We start from the raw sequence: 19,506 nt of genomic DNA, 5'->3' as shown, positions 1-19,506 counted from the left end.
TTGTCGCCAGCGACAGGATCCAACGCGAAACGACAAGCATCATGCATGGCGACAGCAGGCTCTGTCATCCGACGACATACTTGTCGTTTGGTGCTGGTTAAAAGATAAAATGTGCTTTTGTACGTAATCCTTTTCTTAAAAAAATTAAGAAATTAAACTCCGTGTTTATCAATTTTAAATTAGATTTTATCATAATCAAACACTTACTTTATTCGAAACCAAATTCATTATTTTTCTAAAAGATAATTATCGATCCTAAATCTATTAGAACTCAAAATAACCTTTATAGACTATTCTAGAAGTTTGGAATCAATCCTAAAAACTTTAGGAATAATAATTAACGGGCCCTCCACTAGATCACTGGGCCATAAAACCATTTTAGACCCAACTTAGTACCTTGGCCATAACTTCCTCATTATTCATCGGAATTGGGCTTATAACATATCATTGGTAAGGTCTTTGCGAGCCCGATCCAACTACCCTATTATTGGACCCTCGTCATGGACCAAGCTAAGTTGGACTGGCTATTTTCATAAATAGAGTAGATTTTCGAAAACAGGAAAAAAAAATTTATTAAAACGACTGCATCACAAGACTTTGCACACTTTCACTTCGTTCGATAATCAAGTGACGTGAAAAATATTCATCACTAACCCTAGGTGGAGGTGGAAGGGGAGAAGAGATGGAGGGAAAAGGATGTCGGTTAGTGGTGAAGGAACCTCGGGCGGCGGCGGATTGGCATGGTATCTGTACTGCGGAGTAGGCATACCTTGGGCTGGAGGACGAGTTCAGAGACGAGCTCATGCTCGCTGCTCGTGCTCACTACTGTTGGGAGGATGGCGATGTTGGAGTAGTGGTGGAGGGTGGCCGGCGTTTCTGCGGTATGTGGTGGAGGGTTTCAGGAGAATTGGCGGAAGCTCAAAAAATTCAAAGGTACGAAAATGAAAATGACGAAGGAAAGGGAAAAAAGAAGGAAAGAAAAAGAGGCCTTATATTACTTTGGCACCGTTTTAAATGGAACTGGTGGCAATATGCTTACCCCTAATCCCGCCCATTTTTTTTCCCACCGGTTTTTAAAAAACCCGGGGGCATTAGTCAATGCCCTATTGATATTTTCTACTAGTGATATGCCAGGTCATCCACTTAATTCTTCAATATGCCACGTCACCCACAAAACCGACAATACTTCATGTGTGTTTCAACTAAATTAAAAAAAATGTGGATGAGAAGGCTTTACTCAACCTCTTTGAAGAAAGATCATTATTAGCCATCTAGGATAATTTTCACTCATGTTCATATCTTGCATAGAAAAAAAAAAAAAAAAAAAACTAAAGCGAAGTTCTATGCTACAAAAGTATTGAAAACACATACTCCACTATTAAATGCCTTTTAAAAATTAGCAGTTGCACAATACAAAAGTAGCAAACCGGGGCAATGCCCGAGCCATTCACTAGTTTATGAATTAAAATTAATCTTTCTCTTTCTCTCTCACCCTAGTCTAATTTTGGGAGAAAATTGATTTCTTCAATCTCCCATGCATTAATTATGAATTAAAATTAATTATTCCTTCAATATTTTTGTTAATTCCTTCTATCTCCCATACATTAATGAATTAAAAATAATCTCTCTCTTTCTCTCTCAACCTAACCTAATTTGGGGAGAAAATTAATCACGTCAAAATTCTAAAAAGGCTAAAGGACAACGCTTAAACTGTACTTTTTTGTGAAAAATGGGAGAGCTAGAAAATTTGAGATTTTGGGTTGTGAAAGTTTTCCAAGAAAATTTATGTTGTAGAAGGAGAAGTAATAGAGATATGAAAATTTAGGAGAAAGAAACATCAACTTCATCATTTGAACCACCATAATTAATCTAGCATGTTGATCATCAGCACAAACATCGACAAAAAAAAATTAGGGTAGTGCACGACAACGGTAGTGCATGGAGGAGGTGGTTCATCAGTAGTACGTGGAGCAGGGAGTTCGAATTCATCGTTGCAGAATAGTGTGCAAATCCTAGGAAATCTCACTGTAGAGATGGTTGTGAACAAATGATAATTATCTAAATAATATTATTGAGAAGTGCATGAAAAATTCATGAAGCATTAAGATGGTTAATTACATATTAGGTCATTGTTGAAGATGGTTTCCCAACATACAATGTATGGATCATGCTTGAGTTCTTGAGAGGGAAGTAGGGAACACAAAGAGAAGAATGAAGAGTTCATGTGGGGGAACACAAAGAAGAAGTCTAAACGTACAAACGTTTACACTTTATATGCACTTCCAAAGAAGAAGGAGAAGCGGTTCCTTACAAGGAATAAGCAACAGTTCTTGAGTGGGAACAAGCAAAGAGAAGTTCCTTTGAAGGAGAAAAAGCTTTGGAGTAAAGTTTCATCAGAAAAACATGAAAACAAAAAATAAGAGTATATTTTATTTCTAGAAATCATGTATGTTGAATAAAAGAAATTGTTTGGAGCAAGCCTAAAGAACTACTACATTGGAACTTCAGTCAGTAAGGAAATCAGTGTTATTGACCAGTTACTTCCTTACGGGTTAGTCTAGAATTCGTTTATAGGAGGAACACAAGTTTGCACAACACTAAAAGTCAATTTTTTACGTTAGTAGTCATTGCATTATACGCTATATTTTCTACTAGATTTAAGGATTTGTTTTGGGTCAGGATTGTTTTCTGTTTAATCTCTAAATAGTTTAATATTTCAAATTAAACATGTTAGTTATTTTAGAATAAAATATTTTAAAAATATTTATTCTTAATGAATAAAATCAAAATCAGTTTTTAATTGTTAAAGTCTTATATATTTGGTTAGGATTTTAATATCTTTTATTTTTTGTTTGTATTTATTTATTTTTTGGAAAATAATAATTAGTTTACACGTTTAATTTGAAATAGCTTTTTAGTGAAGGAAAATAAGGAGATCATGGAGAAAATGTTTTCGCCTTCAATCCATGTCTTCCATTACTTCTTTTGTTCATGGAGTCAGTGTAGATGATGCATAGAGTCTAAAGCACTTAGCTTCTATTATGGATAAAGATCATGGGGTGAATGGGTTTGTCTTTGAAGCACTATAAAAGGCGACTTTCTCATTCATTCCAAACCGTTTGACTTTAGAGAGTCATTCCATATAGTGTCTCACTTGAGTGGAATAGTTTTTCTTTAGAGATATATTATGTCTTTCACATTGGTGAGTTAGTTCCTTCGGGTTTCAAGCTCCTTAAAAGTCTTAAAGTGTCCAACATATTAGTTTTATTTAGTTTATCTTTTATAAGAATTTGAGAATTGTTTAAGGGTTTGAGTGGACTCTTGTATTAGGGTGAGAACTTGAGTGAGTTCTTTGTATGTATGAAAAAGATTTGAGTGAAACTTGACAGATGGAGAAGAGTAAGCCTTTGACTGAAGTCTTGAGTGGGAAACTAGAGAGATAGTGTTGAGGGAAGATCTCAATCTACAATTATTAGAGGAAATGGTTTTTGGGAGTGTGAGTTCGTTGAGGAACTCGGTAAAGGCTCAAGTTGGCCTATTTTAGTGGAAATTTTATATTTAAAATCCCTTGGGGTTGAGGTTTTTCACTTCCTATCAGACCTAGAAAGTTTTCCTCGTAAAATCTCTTTTGCACTATGTAGACACCTAAAAATGTCTCCCCAAAACCAAACCCGTTGATGAACACCTTTCACCGCCATTATTGGTCAAGTTGAGTATTTAATCTTTGGAGTGCTTAAATTCATGTTCTATCCAATATATTTCATGAACCAAACCAATTTCTAGCTCATTTCCCTAAACCATAACCTATTTTCCACTTTTCGTGTCCACATCGCAAAACTGAGAGAAACTGATTTTATGGATATACAATTTTGATCCATTTATTATTTTTTTCTATAGGCCTTTAAAAAAGCTTTCCAACCATATATCATAAGCCCAATTTCGAGCTATAACGAAAAAGATATGAGCAAAACACTAAACTCGGCCTAAAACCGACACCCTTCCACTAAAACGACTATATATTAAAATCTACATATCATTTTACTTGATTCCAATTGGGTTGGAAATTAGACTTGATAAGATTTCCAATGATATATTTTATGCCTTATTCAGAGTTACGGATCAAAAGTTATGATTATTTTAAAAACGGGTAAAAAACTGAAATTACCGCGCAGCAGCAAAAATGCCGCGACGGGGCAAAAGGTGACGTGTCACGGGGCTTATTCCCGTGACACGGTGCCCATCTCTGTAATTCTGCATAATTTTCCCCCGTGTCACGGGATTTTGCACAGTCTCACGGTGCAATTTCCCGTGTCACGGTGCCCATTCCGTGACACGGGAATATTCCGTGTAATTTCCGCGTACTTTTTACATCGTGACACGGCATACTACACTGTGCCACGCTGGAAAATGTCGTGTCACGGCATTTCTTCCTGTGTCACGGTGCACATCCCGTGCCACGGGATTGCTCCGTGTTTTCTCCGCGTAATCCCTAAACGCGTTTTCACTTCCCGTAACCTAATTATTTCTCGCGTCACTCAGTTTTTCCCCGTGTCACGGGATCTTCCCCCGTCTGACGGTGCCTGTCACCGTGTCACGATGCCCTTTTCTGTGACACGATATTATTTTTTAGGGTTTTTATCTTTTTAGGGTTCCGTGTGCTCACTCATCACATTTTCCCTATAAATAGGACCCCCTTTCTGCAGTTCGGGGCACCAATAATCATTCTCTCTCACCTTACACCAAAAATCATTCTCTTCTCCCTCTTTAACCTAATTTCTAGCCTCCTTATTATTCCATAACAATTCCCCTAAGCACTCCAAGGAGTCTATACTTAACCCGAGGTTCCGTCATTAAACCAAGGCGTGAAAGGTACAAATAACTGAGTGTTTAGACCAAATCAACTCTACTTTTTATTTAATTTAATTTTCATTTACTTTATATTTTTTTTATTGAAGTTACTAACAGTTTATTCATGATGTAGCAATTTAAAGGAACGCGCAGAATGCGAGTAATTAATTAATTTAATTACTCTTATTTTATTTTTAATATTGCTAGTATCATGATTAGGGTTGTTATTATTATTATTTGATTTGTCTAACACTATTATTGTTAAATTGCTTCCAATATTAATGTTTATTCTATTATATTTTTTATTGATCACCATATTGCATGTTTAAAGGGAATATGTAATTGAAAATCACGCCTAATAAGATAATTTGGACAACCGGTTTACGTTCCTTTTTAATCTTGTTGTTTGATCAAGTGATCACAAATATTTTAGAATTATATGTTGCATTAATATTTAACCAATTTAGCTTAATAATAGTTTGGAGCAAATTGAATATTTTGGTTTGTATGTCTTTGAGATTGTAGGAATGATTTTCACTATAAGAATCGAGTAGAGGCCAATACGGGCGAATGTGACTCCATGACTCACTTCGTACCATCATCCCCGATCCTCCTTTCGTGGTTCCGAACCATATGGAGTTAGTAATCTCATGGATTATGAATGGGGTGTAACCTTCACGGGTCAATCGTTGTTGCCTTTGTTGTCCCTTATTCGTGATTGCCTTTTTATGATCCGTGAACGGTTTACAAGTTCCTTAAAAACTTGTTGGCGGCTCCCTATTTTCCTTGTCCCTAATCGTATATGTCGATTCCCACTTTCTATGAGTGCCAAGCATATTCACAACATGCTTTTAACGTAGGCGCACTTCGAGCGACGCCTACAATTTGGCGACTCCACTGGGGAGGATTCTTGGTTATTTATCGATTTGAGTGATCGATATTTAATTAAGATGAGTGGATGAGACTTGAAAGATTCTTGAAAAATATTCCTGTGATTAATTTGGCATTTTTGCATATGCATAGACGTTTTAACGTCGCATTTAGGTCTGTCCTGTAGGAAAAATTGAATAACTTGATTGCGTACGAAGGAAAATAGGGCACCAGTCAGATTTTCTGACTGCCGTGCCACGACAAAATCTGCCGTGTCACGGTACAGTGCAGCGTCTGACGATGGGCCGTACCGTGGCACAGGAATCATTGCCGTGTCACGGCAGTCCTAAAATCAGTCCGGTGGCTTATTTTCTCTTCTCACAGTCAACTTCTTTTGATTTTTCTGAAAAAACGTATGTGTTCTACATACGTCTTAGCCCCGGGGGATTGAAGCTCTATCAACCCAAAAACGCTCATGGCAATAAGGGTTCATGTGAGTTATTAAATCCACTCAAACCATGGAGTCGAGTTCGATTTCATCACGAACTCGCGGAGCCGCCCGTTGGCATACACCCTGAAGGGAGGCTGCCTTGCTAACGCCTCCAAACTCTTAACCATGGTACCCTATTGACACCAAATAAACTTGGCCATAGTCGAACATAGAACTTGACCTTAGGTTGCGAACTATTCTTTGCATCATTGTGCCTACATGTTTTATGTTTAGTTGTTTTGATCCTAACCTTAACGATCTTTCTTTGTTTATGGTGGATTATTTTATGACTAACGATTGTCAATGGACCATACTCACTTAGTAATTAGGCAAAAAAAAAAAAAAAAAAAAAAAGGGAAGGGTTGCCGCGACACGGGACTGTCCACCGTGGCGCGGTGGACCTGCAAAAAAAAAAAAAAAAAGGTCTGTCGCGCCACGGGAGCCTCCACCGTGTCACGGCACGGTGGATTTTCAAAAAAAAATCAAAAAATAAAAAAAAAATTCTCGTGCCACGTCAGCATCCACCGTGGCACGGGAATGTTTACCGTGACACGGTGAACTAACGGGAAAGTTCACCGTGTCACGGCGATTTCCACAGTGACATGGTGGATTTTCCAAAAAAAAAAAAAAAAAAAAGGCGTCAGTCTAGTCTTCCATGTTAATTTGGTCCTCGCGTCAGTCATTTTGGTTATTGTTCACATGTCTAGCCATACGATCATACCACGAGTCTTATAACATCACTTAGTCACTCACGAGTCAAGTATAGTCCACACACTTTCTTTATGTTTCGACTCGAGTCGTGCACCAGGTCGTTTATGATCGTATATTAGGTTCATGCACCCTTTTTCGTCATAATAAAAAAATGAGTGGAGTTTTCTCTCCTGTTTTCAAATGTCTATTTTTTTTCTTCCTTTCCTATATTGAGAAATGAGTCAATCAATTAAGTGAATTATTTTATTTCACAGTGCTTGGTCAAGAAATAGGGATAGATTAATACGGTTCGAGTCATTACCGCAACAATCTCTCAGATCTAATAGGCGTTCAAAGAGAACTTTTCCATCTCCATTACTCATCACCTTACAATGGCCACTAAAGAAGATATTGAGAACATCAACAAATCCATCGAGGCACTGTCTTCCATGATGCAAACCCTTACCACTAGGGTCACTACCATGGAAGAAAACAAGGTCACTGTTTCCACCCTTGACAAACTGAAGGAACAAATGAGTAAGATTAATGAGGATTTCACTTATGTAGAACGGCCTCCCACTCCTTTGGATGTGAAGGACAGGCTCCCTGAAAAGTTCTCCACTGCTGATATTCCAAAGTTCAAGCCTACTGACAATCCAATATTCCATTTGAAGGCGTTCTCTGCAACCATGGCTCTTAAGGGATTGGACGTAACACTCTTCCCTACGGTGTTCCCTCTCTCCTTAGAACATGCTTGCCAACAATGGTTTTATTCCTTAGATGTCAAGCATACTACGACTTGACAAGATGTCACCAACAGTTTCATGAATCGTTACAAGTGTAACATTCAAACCAACACTTCTGAACGTGAACTCTCCATTCTCAAACATAAAGAGAATGAAGGCTTCACCGCTTACCTGAACAGGTGGAGGGAAACAACTTCACTCTTGGTAGATCCTCCCAAAGAAAGAGAGATGGTTCGCCTCTTTATTCAAAATCTGACTCATAAATATAGGGGACATCTCAAATTTCTTCCACTGAACACTTTCGAAGCTGTATACGACATCGGCATCAATATCGAGGATGAGCTAATAAAGACTGTTGGTAGTAACAATAATAACACTTGGAAAAACAAGAAGAACGACCATCCTTCTTCTTCGTCTTCTAAGCACGAAAATATTACCAACAATATAAGCCAAGTTGATATCAATGAAGTGTTAGCTCTTGATGCTCCATTGCCCAAGAAGAAAAGAACTTACACTCCTTTAGGAATGACTTATGATGCGGCCTTTGATCACCTTTACGGTCAAGGCTTGATCACACCTATTGGGCCATTTCCAGAGCCAAAACTTGAAGAAAGGAGCGCCAAATGGAATCCCAATGCCCATTGCAAGTACCATCAAGGAAGGGGCCACACTACGGAGCAATGTTGGAATTTGAAGGACGTCATTCAAGACTTGATGGATGAAAACAAACTTCCTATCCCTCCAGGCGGCAAGAAGTAATGAATACAAGGCGCACAGATCATTCGTGCAAGATTTCATGATTTCTTTCTTTATCATTCATCTCCATTCCCCCATTCATGTCTAGCATAGGTTTTCCACTTTGAATTTTTATATGTTTCATGTGTTTCGTTCACCTTTTCCATTAATAAAATGAGAAATTTTCCTTTACATCTCGATCATAGAATTTTTCATTCATTCATTCATTCATTCTCAAAAAAAATAAAAATAAAAAAAAAATTAAAAATAATTTCATTACCGAACTAAACCCAAGGTACACCAATGACTTGAGGCACCTTTGCAACCCTGTCATTCCCTGTCAACCGTTCAATCACATTTCATTTCTTCATCAACCATTTTGAGCCTCGTCTAACGTTTGGCCTTCATTTCTTCAACTCACATTTACTTAAACCTGGGATTGGAAGATGTGTAATTGCATAACATTCAAAAGGCAAGTAAAAAAAAAAGGCAGCAAAGCAGCAATAAAACAATGTCTAAAGGCAAGTGTTCCAATGTCTTTGATATGAACATGTCTCAAATTGCGTCTCTCATCGAGTTCTTGGTATCGTGCCTGAGAAACATGAATGCTAAATGAGTGATGGACCGCATGATCTGAGATTGCCTACATTGATTTAAAAGAATGAAAAAAAAAATGTTGAAAATAAACTTGCAAAATTCAAAATTTTGAAATTCAAAATTAGGGGATTCTCTCGGGTCTTGAGCCTTTTATCCCTTTCTTCCTTAAACCATCAACTTAACCACATTACAACCCTTGAAAGATCTCTTTGAGGTGTACATACACTTGTGCAAAGTTCGGTTAGAGCTACGTTCGGCCTGATTCCTAACGGATACGTAGGCAACCTCATATTGAGGTGCGGCAACATTCATATTCATATCCATGCATGATTGAGTCAAAGAATATCCAATGCTTACCCCTACCCATTTAGAGCTAGACTTGGGGGCTTGAACCCACATCATTTATCCTACCTAGCCTAAAGAATCATCATCTTTGACTCTTCTCACATCTCTTTCCATCGCCATAACCCTTGCAGCCAGCTTTAGTATCACATTCACACACTTCACTCACACATCCATATCCATATCGATCATATTTCCCTTTAAGAGCCCTTTATCATGAAATCTTGTTTCAACACTATGCATGTTTCATCGTCTTTCGGGACAACATTCATTACAAGAAACATTGTATACTTGCTTAGCTTCCTGACCTTAGCAATATTCATTGTTTCATGCATCGCATAATGTGCTGAGAAACATTTATATATCAATGATTTTTAATCATTCAAAGCATATCGTGCTTAGCTACTTGACCTAAGCAACGTTCATTATGCAATAATCACTTCATCTGTATACGTGCTTAGCTTCCAGACCTAATTGACGTTCAAGATCGCTTCTTTACACCATAAATGATACTTAGCTCCAAGACCTAAGTTAATTCAACTATCGTGTCACATGATGTAATTGTCCTTAGCCTCCTGGCCTAAGGACATGCATCATGCATACATTACTTTCAAGAAAAGCAATTTAATCCATGTGATTCATTTTGTCTTGCTCAACGAGGAAGTTCAAAACTTCTTTCCTTTTTTCGCGTCTTTTCTTTTGGGGAAGTTTAAAAAAAAAATTCAAAATTTTCTCATCGAGGGAAGTTCAAAAATAAAAGTTCAGTTTTCACATCTATCTTTTTCGGGAGAAAGTCGGTACCCTCCACTCATGACAAAAATCGACGGAAAATTGCTTTTGCATCTTCGTTTGCTTGTGTCTGCACACACATATACACACACACACTCACAAGTCATACACATGTCATGTCACATCAAGTCAAACTTGGTCAAGTCAGTGGTTAAGTCAATCACAATATATACGAGTCCATTGGCAAATTTATTTTTGCAGGTCTCATCTACAGCCCACGTTCGGGGACAAGCGAACCAACTACAACCCACGTCCGGGGACAAGCGGACCAACTACAACCCACGTCCGGGGACAATCGGACCATCTACAGCCCACGTCCGGGGACAAGCAGACCATCTACAGCCCACGTCCGGGGACAAGCGGACCATCTACAACCCACGTTCGGGGATAAGCGAACACACTACAACCCACGTCCGGGGACAAGCGGACCATGTACAGCCCACGTTCGGGGACAATCGAACTACCATCATTTCATGACGCAAGGTTCTCGATACACAGATACTTGCATTCTCATCATCTCTCGACTTTCCTCAAGCATGGAAAGTATTATCCGGTGGATTTCTTCAAGCATAGAAAACCGCCAAATTCCTTTGTCGAATTTCCTCAAGCATGGAAAGTATTATCCGGTGGATTTCTTCAAGCATAGAAAACCGCCAAATTCATATGCCGGCTTTCCTCAAGCATGGAAAGTATCATCTGGTAGATTTCTTCAGGCTTAGAAAGTTACCAAATTCATCAGTCGGCTTTCCTCAGGCATGGAAAGCGTTTCAACAAACTTCATCCGGTGGATTCCTTCAATCATAGGAAGCTACCAAGCTCATTTGCCACCGATACACTGGTGTTAGATAAGCATTCTATCCCTTTACTCTTTTATCTGTAGAACTAACATTTTTCTGCAGTATCGGCGTATACAGAATGATTTAGGATCGCAGAACGTCTTTAATCATTCTCCGTCCCTATCGGCTACTTTGACTAACGTTTTCGAAACTGACGTTTCTACAAACTCAGTCAAAGTGGGGGCTTCTGTAGACACCTAAAAATGTCTCCCCAAAACCAAACCCGTTGATGAACACCTTTCACCGTCATTATTGGTCGATTGAGTATTTAATCTTTGGAGTGCTTAAATTAATGTTCTATCCAATATATTTCATGAACCACTCCAATTTCTAGCTCATTTCCCTAAATCATAACCTATTTTCCACTTTTCGTGTCCACATCGCAAAACTGAGAGAGACTGATTTTATGGATATAAAATTTTGATCAAATTATTATTTTGTTGGATAGTCCTTTAAATAATCTTTCCAACCATATATCATAATCCCAATTCCGAGCTATAACGAAAAAGAAATGAGCAAAACACTAAACTCGGCCTAAAACCGATACCCTTCCACTAAAACGTCCATATATTAAAATATACATATTATTTTGACTTGATTCATATTGGGTTGTAAATTAGACTTGATAAGCTTTCCAATGATATATTTTATGCCTTATTTCGAGTTACGGATCAAAAGTTATGATTATTTTAAAAACGGGTAAAAAACTGAAATTACCGCGCAGCAGCAAAAATGCCGCGACGCGGCAAAAGCTGACGTGTCACGGGGCTTATTCCCGTGAAACGGTGCCCATCTTTGTAATTCTGCACAATTTTCCCCCGTGTCACGGGATTTTGCACCGTGTCACGGTGCAATTTCCCGTGTCACGGTGCCCATTCCGTGACACGGGAATATTCCGTATAATTTCCGCGTACTTTTTACACCGTGACACGGCATACTGCACTGTGCCACGGTGGAAAATGCCGTGTCACGGAATTTCTTCTCGTGTCACGGTGCACATCCCGTGCCACGGGATTGCTCTGTGTTTTCTCCGCGTAATCCCTAAACGCGTTTTCACTTCCTGTAACCTAATTATTTCCCGCGTCACTCAGTTTTTCCCCATGTCACAGGATCTTCCCTCGTCTGACGGTGCCTGTCACTGTGTCACGGTGCTCTTTGCCGTGACACGGTATTATTTTTTAGGGTTTTTATCTTTTTAAGGTTCCGTGTGCTCACTCATCACATTTTCCCTATAAAAAGGACCCCCCTTTCTGCAGTTCGGGGCACCAATAATCATTCTCTCTCACCTTACACCAAAATCATTCTCTTCTCCCTCTTTAACCTAATTTCTAGCCTCCTTATTCTTCCATAACAATTCCCCTAAGCACTCCAAGGAGTCTATACTTAACCCGAGGTTCCGTCCTTAAACCAAGGTGTGAAAGGTACAAATAACTGAGGGTTTGGACCAAATCAACTCTACTTTTTATTTAATTTAATTCTCATTTACTTTATATTTTTTTATTGGAGTTACTAACAGTTTATTCATGATGTAGTAATTTAAAGGAACGCGCAGAATGTGAGTAATTAATTAATTTAATTACTCTTATTTTATTTTTAATATTGCTAGTATCATGATTAGGGTTGTTATTATTATTATTTGATTTGGCTAACACTATTATTGTTAAATTGCTTCCAATATTAATTTTTATTCTATTATATTTTTTATTGATCACCATATTGCATGTTTAAAGGGAATATGTAATTGAAAATCACGCCTAATAAGATAATTTGGACAACCGGTTTAGATTCCTTTTTAATCTTGTTGTTTAATCAAGTGATCACAAATATTTTAGAATTATATGTTGCATTAATATTTAACCAATTTAGCTTAATAATAGTTTGGAGCAAATTGAATATTTTGGTTTGTATGTCTTTGAGATTGCAGGAATGCTTTTTACTATAAGAATTGAGTAGAAGCCAATACGGGCGAATGTGACTCCATGACTCACTTCGTACCATCATCCCCGATCCTCCTTTCGTGGTTCTGAACCATATGGAGTTAGTAATCTCATGGATTATGAATGGGGTGTAACCTTCGCGGGTCAATCGTTGTTGCCTTTGTTGTCCCTTATTCGTGGTTGCCTTTTTATGATCCGTGAACGGTTTACAAGTTCCTTAAAAACTTGTTGGCGGCTCCCTATTTTCCTTGTCCCTAATCGTATATGTCGATTCCCACTTTTTATGAGTGCCAAACATATTCACAACATGCTTTTAACGTAGGCGCACTTCGAGCGACGCCTACACACTATTTCTCTCTACTTGCGTTAAGTTTCTTTTAATATCGCAAAAAGTAACTAGCAATCCTCATACTACAAATCACGCCTCTTCTCTTGTAATATTCTATCTAAATTAAATAGCACTCACTTCCCATGATTTTTTATGTCAACCAAGCAAGTAGTTAATATGATTGGGGATTTCTTGAAGTTGAATTATATTATTGCAAGTAGTAAACATGATTCGTATCCTACAACAAGTGGTGAAATTTAAATTTTTAAAATTTAAGGGTGGTATTTAATATAAATGGAAAAACAAGTGGTAAAATACAAAATTTCTTTCCTTTTTCAATAAATTATATTATTACAATAAACAAGTAGTTAACTAATGAATGTTTGGTTCACAAATATATATATAATAAACAAGTAGTTAACTAATGAATGTTTGGTTCACAAATATATATATATATATATATATATATATATATATATATATATATATATATATATGAGCATAATCAAACGCTTTCAAAACTTCACCAGCAGGTTAAGCTAGGAGGGCAAGCTGTGCAACGTGGGTTGGGCGTGTTAGGTGGGTTGTATCAACTAGTATTTAAATGGGTCAAAGTGGGTTGGGCTGAAAAAATGGACCCACGACACATCCACTCCTGAGCTCGAGTTGTGTCGAAACGAGCCGAACCCTGGTAACCCAATTATTGGTCTAAGCTGCACCTTTGTGCAGCTAGTCTAGGTGCAACACTAACCCATAAGCTCACAAGCCCAATTTAAAAAAGCCCTAAAACAAAACTAGCCAACACAGAACATAATATTACGCAGCCCACCTACACTCATTTATAGAAGATCAACAACAACTTTTTTTTTTAAAAAAAAAATATCATTTAAAAAACGCATTCCACCCACACAAATTTTACAAAAAAACCCATCACTTCCCAACTGCCATTTATTTTTTGAAATATCAATTTTTTTTTCTTTTTTGGTAATAAACCTTAAATATATTTTTTATAAAAAAAATCATTTAGTCATTTCCATATTAAATTTCTGAATTTAATTTCTCCTCCTTGTGATTTTCTCTCTCACACAATCAAACAAAGTTCATTCTCTCTCATCTATATGATTTGGATACCTTATGTTCATAGAATATTCTGAAATTTTATAGAATAACTATTATTTCCCAACTGCCATAATTTTTAAAAATATACTTCACATATATTTTATTTAAAAACTATTATTTCCCAACTGTCATATTTTCTTACAAATTAATGTCTACATATATATTCATATTTTGAATGCTTATGTTCACTTTCTTAAATGCATATATTCACATTTTTTATGCATATGTCCACTTTCTGAGATGCATATGTTTACTTTCAAGGTACCAATGTAAATGTTCATATTTTGAATGCGTATGTTCATTTTATAAAATGCATATATTCATATTTTTAATGCATATATATGTTCATATTTGTAATACTTATAATTCATATAATTCATAATCATTTTATTTTACATGTCTTCAATTTTCTTGTGTTCATAATTAAATACCTTATATTGGGTATATTTAAAATGTTTGTTCATTCCGTAGGAGGAATTTGGAAAAAAAAAATTAAAGTATCCTTCCAATTCACAAAATCAATCAAAATTCATCACGAAATCAACAAGTAATCAATGAAATTAATATAATAATATTCATCAGATTATGAAAAAAAAACCAATGCAAATACATCGAAAAAAATTAAAAAGTCATCAATTCATATTAATTACATATTCATAAACCTAACTAATTACATAATAATTACAAAAAAAAAATACAATTACAAATTAAGCAAAATCTAACCTAAATAAACCTAATTATAAATCAACACAAAAAAATAACTTAATAACAACTAAATCCATATTGGGCAATGAAATCAATTGAAACAAAATTATATTAGAGAAAACAGAAAAAAGAGGACATCTTGAATGAAAAAGAAAATATTAAAAACATAGAGAGGAAATGTATATCAAAAGAGAAAACAAAAGAGAGAGAAAATTGGGATCAAAATTATTATAGGAAAGAAAAAGGCTAAGAAAAGTGAAAGAAGGAAACTAAGAAAAAAGGGAAGAAGTTATATCAGGGAAGAACATTAAGGGTGAGGAAAAAGAAGTTAGTCAAGTTACTATTGCGTTTCATTAAGAAACAAACAGATAAGGTGGCTAAACGCCTTGAGGTGTTTGCTGTGATGCATCTCCCTTGCATGCTGCAAAGATGACCATCATTAACTTGGTGCTCCTTGCCTCGTTATATTTTTTTCTATTTTTCAGATTCCAGAAACTATATCTCTCGGGTGGACAATTTGTTAGCCAAGTTTTGGTGGAAATCTTCTCAATCGAGTCGTGGGATGGCTCTTTGTTCTTCTAAGTTGTTGCACTTTCCGAAGGGACTAGGGGGTTTGGGTATTCATATTCTTGAATCGTTTAATTCGGCCTTATTAGCAAAACAAAGTTGTCGTATCATTCAATCCCCGCAGCTGTTGGTTTACCGTCTTCTGTTTGCTAAATACTCTTCGTTGGTAGGGGGTGTTGCGTCTTCGGTATCTCGTCCTTCTTGGGGTTGTCATGGTCTTCTATCAGGAAAGTCTGTTTTGCCTAAGGGTTTGGTTTGGAAGGTTGGTTCGGGTTCTCGTGTTCTTATTTTAGAGGATTCTTGGGCTCCTGGTGGACAGGTTTAGTTAAGGGATCTTTCGTCAAAGGCGGTTAGGCCAACTATTGTGTCTTCTATACTTGATTTTCGTTCTTACGCGTGGGATACTTCGATTGTTTATAGGTTGTTTGATTCTCCGTCGGCTACTAGAATTCTTTTGTTGGATCGGCCAAGGAGGCTAATGGATGATTTTTTATATTGGAAGTTTGCCAGGGATGGGGTTTTCTCCACGAAATCGGCTTATGCCTTTCTTTTCCAGTTCCCTGTCACCCCTGATTTTGGAAGCCGGTTGACCCCGGGCTGGTGGCGGAGGTTTTGGAGACTTCCTATTCTTCCTCGATAGTTTGGCTGGAAACTTTTACATGATGCTCTTCCGATGGCATCCCTTCTACATTCCCGGGGTAGTCCGGTTGACCCGGTATGTGCTTTTTTCCATCAGGAGTGGGAGGAGGTGTCGCAAACCTTCAGAGACTGTCTAGCTATCAGATCTTTATGGCGGTCTGGAACGTTAGGGGTTTGTTGGGATCTTTAGAAGTTTCATCAGTTCGGGGATTGGCTAGATGACACCTTTTCTTGGTTCTATTATAACAAATTTTGGAAGGGTATTATGTCTTTATTTTCTCTCCTTTGGGTTATTTGGCTTTCCCAAAACCAGTTAAGGTTCAGACAGACAGTTTGGTTGCCCAGGACGATTAAAGTTTTGGCACAGGATTGATTCAATCATTGTGTTCAGTCCCAGGATTGGAAGAAATCCGTATTGGGATCCTACTCGCCTAGTTCGCTTGTGCTTTCAGGTGATCCATGTTGTGTTTGAGGGTACTATGATATGTCTATTTTATATAGTGTTTTACCCCCGTCCCTTGGTCATAATTGGTATTGTTTTTGGCTCTTTAGTGCCACTTTTATTACTAATTGGTGTTTTCTAGTGTTTTCGTAGTTTTGGTTGACTTTTGTAGGGATTTGCACTTTTGGAGCTTTTTCCCGGGATATTATGAAGTGACTACAAGCATTGGAGCATGGCCAGTTTTTATAGCCCAGGACCGGTTAGTCATCAAACCGGTGATTAAGGACTTAGCATTTGAGATTTCGAGGCATTTGGACCGAGTATTCAAGACCCAAAGAGGAAATCCGAATTGGGCCGAAGAATCGAAGCCCAATCGAGAATTACAAGCTTGCCCAAGTGTACGGGCCTGGCCAAGTAGGCTCCCGCCCGAAGACGCGCCCGGCCGGGCGAGGAAGATTAGTTCGCGCCCGGCTGGGCGCGAGGTTTTTAGGAGCTGATTTCGGCGATTTATCTTAGTTTTAATTAGGAGTAATTATTTTGGTATAAATACGATTTTAATGCTTTCGATTAGAATCTCTTCTCTTAGACCTTCTCTCTCTACTTAGTTTTATATTAGTTTCTTTTTCTACAACTTTGTTCTCTATTTTGTTCTTAATTCATCTCCTTAATTCCGATTACTTTGGTAATGATTTCTTCTACTTTAATCTCGGTTATTTACTTTATTTCTTTCACTATGTCTCCTTTAATTGCTTTGTTTAGTTTATATTTAATTATGTCTAAGTAGTTTTCTTTCTAGGGTTTATGGGGATCCATAAATAATATGAAGGGGTGTGATTTATTGTTGTTAATTGTCAATGGTGGATTAATTTCCTGTTGATTGATTTAATGTTTTATGACTAGATTAGGCCTGATCTTTTATGCATGAGTTTGACTATATTGATTCGAGATTCGAGAGATAAGAATTGATGTTTAGGTCTAGTTTCAATAGGCAGGTTAATTTATATATGCTTAAGTCGAGATTAAAGAGATGAGATTTAATACCGGTAAATTAATTCTGTGATTGTAATAAGTAGCGAGAGACCTTTATGATCTGATTAATTGATGCATTGATGATTGATTGTTATGCTTTACCCTGGAATATTATTTATTGGTGAACCTATGCCCTAGGTCTTTTATCCCTTGATATTCTTCCTACTTTTATTCCTTCCCACTTTTACTCCTAGTAGTTTAGTTCCACTTTTTAATAACAAATTGGTTACTTAATAATTTAGATTGCTTTAATTAATTAGGAATAGAAAGACCAGTTTCCCTGTGGATTCGACCCTACTTCCCTATCTGCATTAGTTAGAGGATTTAGGAATTACTTTTGATTGGGTGATACGACTTTAGCTTGCCAGACTACATAGCATATGCCCCACAGTTTCTTTTATCGTCGATGGAGCTTGGGATTGCTCCACTTGTAGGGTAGGGGCAGGTTGGGTAATCCGTGACCTTTTTTCTTCAGAGATTCCAAGTGAAGGTATAGTAGGGCTTTTTTGTCTAGGTCGGCATTACAGTCTGAGCTACAAGATTGTTTATAGGGACTTCAAGTGGCGGTTCGCAAATGATTCTTGAAGATTCGAATTCATTCTAATTGTGCGGCCTTTCTTTCTTTGCTTTCGAATTCAGGTCCAATGGACATTTTCGATTTGGTGGCTTACTCTGGAATTGCGGGCGGTTATTGAGTTGTTTTTGGTGTGTCAAATTCGTAAGGTTCCTCGGTCCTGGGTTTCTTCGGCTCACTGGTTAGTTGGTTGCGCTCAGCATAAGCAATTGTTGTTTTTTCAGTTCTAGTTTGTTTATTAATGTTGTTTGTTTTTTATTTGATAGCTCTTTGTCAAAAAAAAAAAAAAAACAAAAAACACTGCGTTTAGCAGTGGTGTAGCTATTCTAGAAGCACAAACATGTAGCTAAGAAAATGCCTAGGTGGCCCACTAGCTATTATATTCCACCCTTGCAGATCAGGGTGTGTTGTTTCCAACCCCGCCCACTAGCCACCTCTGGTGATAGGATACGATATATTCACCTAGAGGTGAGACTACAAATGATAATATCGAAAGTGGCCAATTTTGTTAACTTGGATCCTTAAATCATTTTTTGAGGAAAATTATGTTACTAAATTCAAAAACCCGGAGCTCTTTTACAGTTGTTTCACTTAGAGAGCCATGTGCGATCGATCACCCTGCACATGCTCAAAATCATCCCTATATTCACCCTTGTTCCAAAGAATAATTACCTCCAATCAATCCTGCTATTAAAACAGTACAAAGGAGTCGATTAATGTATAGTTTTTTTTGGTACCAATTGACTTTTTTTGGTACAAATACGTGTTACTTTGGCATTGTGATAATGAAAAAATGTGTGTGGAATTGTCTTAATACCCTGCTCGAGTCTATTTAGATATGCTTTGTGATTTAGGCCTTATTCGATCTCTTCATCTTAATAAAAATAAGTTCAGTTCAATAAAATAAGTTCAGCTTATTAAAAAATTTATTTAAATAAAAGGAATAAATATAATAGAAAATTAGAAAAATAAGTTTTAATTAGTAAAATAATTACAGTTGAAATAAAAATAATTTAAATTCATACAAAATATTATCATTTCAGCATAGATAAGGTGAAGAGACCTTATTCTTCTATCGTTATCTACCCATTAGCCAGTAAATGAAAGTAAGTATGCAGCAATCTCTTTTTCATTCTACCTTCAAGTAGATAGAGGTGTTTAAAACTAAGTGAGTCTAATTTAAAACGACTGAATTTAGAATTTAATCTTTATAAACAAAATAA

The sequence above is a fragment of the Chenopodium quinoa genome, unplaced genomic scaffold (assembly GCF_001683475.1).
Source record: "Chenopodium quinoa cultivar QQ74 unplaced genomic scaffold, ASM168347v1, whole genome shotgun sequence".
Lineage (NCBI taxonomy): Eukaryota > Viridiplantae > Streptophyta > Magnoliopsida > Caryophyllales > Amaranthaceae > Chenopodium > Chenopodium quinoa.
The sequence above is the reverse complement of the archived record's forward strand: the minus strand, read 5'-3'. Positions refer to the sequence as shown.